General features: G+C 63.3%; 1 protein-coding gene across 1 annotated transcript in view; it reads left to right on the top strand.

Moving 5' to 3' along the window:
• The window catches only part of LOC139275516 (ubiquitin-associated and SH3 domain-containing protein A-like), a 156,540-nt gene that overhangs the window by 146,662 nt on the left and 5,829 nt on the right, over positions 1-4,049 (top strand). The window lies entirely within an intron of this gene.

Below are 4,049 nucleotides of genomic sequence, written 5' to 3'. Positions count from 1 at the left end.
AGGCTGGGGGGCAGAGAGAGAGAGAGAGAGAGAGGCTGGGGGGCAGAGAGAGAGAGAGAGAGAGAGAGAGAGAGAGAGAGAGGCTGGGGGGCAGAGAGAGAGAGAGAGAGAGGGGCTGGGGGGCAGAGAGAGAGAGAGAGGCTGGGGGGCAGAGAGAGAGAGAGAGGCTGGGGGGGCAGAGAGAGAGAGAGAGAGAGAGAGGCTGGGGGGCAGAGAGAGAGAGAGAGAGAGAGAGAGAGAGAGAGAGGCTGGGGGGCAGAGAGAGAGAGAGAGAGAGAGAGAGAGAGAGAGAGAGAGAGAGCGAGACTGGGGGCAGAGAGAGAGAGAGAGGCTGGGGGGCAGAGAGAGAGAGAGAGAGAGAGAGGCTGGGGGGCAGAGAGAGAGAGAGAGGCTGGGGGGCAGAGAGAGAGAGTGAGAGGCTGGGGGGCAGAGAGAGAGTGAGAGGCTGGGGGCAGAGAGAGAGTGAGAGGCTGGGGGCAGAGAGAGAGTGAGAGGCTGGGGGGCAGAGAGAGAGTGAGAGGCTGGGGGGCAGAGAGAGAGTGAGAGGCTGGGGGGCAGAGAGAGAGTGAGAGGCCGGGGGGCAGAGAGAGAGAGAGAGAGAGAGGCCGGGGAGCAGAGAGAGAGAGAGAGAGAGGCTGGGGGGCAGAGAGAGAGAGAGAGAGAGAGAGAGAGAGAGAGAGAGAGGCTGGGGGGGCAGAGAGAGAGAGAGAGAGAGGCTGGGGGGCAGAGAGAGAGAGAGAGAGGCTGGGGGGCAGAGAGAGAGAGAGAGAGAGAGAGAGAGAGAGAGGCTGGGGGGCAGAGAGAGAGAGAGCGAGAGAGGCGGGGGGGAGGAGAGCGAGAGAGGCTGGGGGGAGGCTGGGGGGAGGAGAGAGAGAGAGGCTGGGGGGCAGAGAGAGAGAGGCTGGGGGGCAGAGAGAGAGAGAGAGGCTGGGGGGCGGAGGGAGAGAGAGAGGCTGGGGGGCAGAGAGAGAGAGAGAGAGAGAGAGAGGCTGGGGGGCAGAGAGAGAGAGAGAGAGAGAGAGAGGCTGGGGGGCAGAGAGAGAGAGAGAGAGAGAGAGGCTGGGGGGCAGAGAGAGAGAGAGAGAGAGAGGCTGGGGGGCAGAGAGAGAGAGAGAGAGAGAGAGAGGCTGGGGGGCAGAGAGAGAGAGAGAGAGAGAGAGAGAGAGGCTGGGGGGGCAGAGAGAGAGAGAGAGAGAGAGAGGCTGGGGGGCAGAGAGAGAGAGAGAGAGGCTGGGGGGCAGAGAGAGAGAGAGAGAGCGGCTGGGGGGCAGAGAGAGAGAGAGAGAGAGGCTGGGGGGCAGAGAGAGAGAGAGAGGCTGGGGGGCAGAGAGAGAGAGAGAGGCTGGGGGACAGAGAGAGAGAGAGAGAGGCTAGGGCAGAGAGAGAGAGAGACGGGGGGGGGCAGAGAGAGAGAGGCTGGGGGGCAGAGAGAGAGAGGCTGGGGGGCAGAGAGAGAGAGGCGCTGGGGAGCGGAGAGAGAGAGAGACGGGGGGGCAGAGAGAGAGACTGGGGGGCAGAGAGAGAGAGAGAGAGAGAGAGAGGCTGGGGGGCAGAGAGAGAGAGAGAGAGAGAGAGGCTGGGGGGCAGAGAGAGAGAGGCTGGGGGGCAGAGAGAGAGAGAGGCTGGGGGGCAGAGAGAGAGAGAGGCTGGGGGGCAGAGAGAGAGAGAGAGAGAGAGAGTGAGAGTGAGAGGCTGGGGGGCAGAGAGAGAGAGAGAGAGAGAGAGTGAGAGGCCGGGGGGCAGAGAGAGAGAGAGAGAGAGAGAGAGAGAGAGAGGCTGGGGGGCAGAGAGAGAGAGAGAGAGAGAGAGAGAGAGAGCGAGACTGGGGGCAGAGAGAGAGAGAGAGAGAGAGAGAGGCTGGGGGGCAGAGAGAGAGAGAGAGAGAGAGAGAGGCTGGGGGGCAGAGAGAGAGAGAGAGAGAGAGAGAGAGAGAGAGAGAGAGAGGCTGGGGGCAGAGAGAGAGAGAGAGAGAGAGAGAGAGAGAGAGAGAGAGAGGCTGGGGGGCAGAGAGAGAGAGAGAGGCTGGGGGCAGAGAGAGAGAGAGAGAGAGAGAGGCTGGGGGGCAGAGAGAGAGAGAGAGAGAGAGAGAGAGAGAGAGAGGCTGGGGGGCAGAGAGAGAGAGAGAGAGAGAGAGGCTGGGGGGCAGAGAGAGAGAGAGAGAGAGAGAGGCTGGGGGGCAGAGAGAGAGAGAGCGAGACTGTGGGCAGAGAGAGAGAGAGAGAGACGGGGGAGGAGAGAGAGAAAGAGAGAGACGAGGGGAGAGAGAGTGAGGCTGGGGGGCAGAGAGAGAGAGAGAGAGCGAGACTGGGGGCAGAGAGAGAGAGAGAGAGAGACTTGGGGGGGAGGAGAGAGAGAAAGAGAGAGACGGGGGGAAAGAGAGAGCGACTGGGGGGGTGGAAAGAGAGAGAGAGAGACTGGGGGGGGGGAAAGAGAGAGAGAGAGAGAGAGAGACTGGGGGGGGGAAAGAGAGAGAGAGAGAGAGAGAGAGACGGGGGGGGAAGAGAGAGAGAGAGACTGGGGGGGGGAAGAGAGAGAGAGAGACTGGGGGGGGAAAGAGAGAGAGAGACTGGGGGGGGAAAGAGAGAGAGAGACTGGGGGGGGGGAAAGAGAGAGAGAGACTGGGGGGGGGAAAAGAGAGAGAGAGACTGGGGGGGGGAAAGAGAGAGAGAGACTGGGGGGGGGGGGAAGAGAGAGAGAGACGGGGGGGGGAAAGAGAGAGAGAGAGAGAGAGAGAGAGAGAGAGAGACTGGGGGGGGGCGAGGAGAGAGAGATTGGGGGGGGAAAGAGAGAGAGCGACTGGGGGTTGGGGGGGGAGGAGGAGAGAGAGAGAGAGAGAGAGAGAGTGGGGGGGTGGGGGGGGGAGGAGAGAGAGAGAGAGAGAGAGAGAGAGTGGGGGGGTGGTGGAGGGAGGAGAGAGAGAGAGACTGGGGGGGGTGAAGAGAGAGAGAGAGAGAGAGAGACTGGGGGGGGGTGGAGGAGAAGAGAGAGAGAGAGACTGGGGGGGGAGCAGAGAGAGCGAGAGACTGGGGGGGGGGGAGGAGCGAGAGACGTGGGGGGGGGGAGGAGAGGGAGAGAGAGACTGGGGGGGAAGAGAGAGAGAGAGACTGGGGGGAAAGAGAGAGAGCGACTGGGGGTGTGGGGGGGTGAGGAGAGAGAGAGAGAGACAGACTGGGGGGGAGAGAGCGAGAGAGAGACTGGGGGGGGGAGAGAGAGAGAGAGACTGGGGGGGGGGGAAGAGAGAGAGAGAGAGAGAGAGAGACTGGGGGCGGGGAAGAGAGAGAGAGACTGGGGGGGGGGGAGAGAGAGAGACTGGGGGGGGAGAGAGAGAGAGAGAGAGAGAGAGAGAGAGAGACTGGTGGGAGGACTGGGGGGGAAGAGAGAGAGACTGGGGGGGGAAGAGAGAGAGAGAGAGACTGGGGGGGGGAAGAGAAAGAGAGAGACTGGGGGGGGGGGAAGAGAGAGAGAGAGACTGGGGGGGGAAGAGAGAGAGAGACTGGGGGGGAAGAGAGAGAGAGACTGGGGGAGGAGAGAGAGAGAGCGAGAGAGAGACTGGGGGGGAGGAGAGAGAGAGAGAGACTGGGGGGAGGAGAGAGAGAGAGAGACTGGGGGGGAGGAGTGGGGGGGGAAGAGAGAGAGACTGGGGGGGGGAAGAGAGAGAGACTGGGGGGGGGAAGAGAGAGAGACTGGGGGGGGGAAGAGAGAGAGACTGGGGGGGGAGAGAGAGACTGGGGGGGGGGGGAAGAGAGAGAGAGAGAGAGAGAGACTGGGGGGAGGAGGAGCGAGAGACTGGGGGGGAGGAGCGAGAGACTGGGGGGGAGGAGAGAGAGACTGGGGGAAAGAGAGAGAGAGAGACTGGGGGGGGGGGAAGAGAGAGAGCGACTGGGGGGGGTGGGGGGAGAGAGAGAGAGAGAGAGACTGGGGTGGGGAAAGAGAGAGAGCGACTGGGGGGGTGGGGGGGGATAGAGAGAGCGACTGGGGGGGTGGGGGGCGGGAAGAGAGCGACTGGGGGGGTGGGGGGCGGGAGGAGAGCGACTGGGGGGTGGGGGGGG

Source organism: Pristiophorus japonicus, chromosome 11, assembly GCF_044704955.1.
Source record: "Pristiophorus japonicus isolate sPriJap1 chromosome 11, sPriJap1.hap1, whole genome shotgun sequence".
In the NCBI taxonomy this organism is placed as follows: domain Eukaryota; kingdom Metazoa; phylum Chordata; class Chondrichthyes; family Pristiophoridae; genus Pristiophorus; species Pristiophorus japonicus.
The sequence above is the reverse complement of the archived record's forward strand: the minus strand, read 5'-3'. Positions and strand labels throughout refer to the sequence as shown.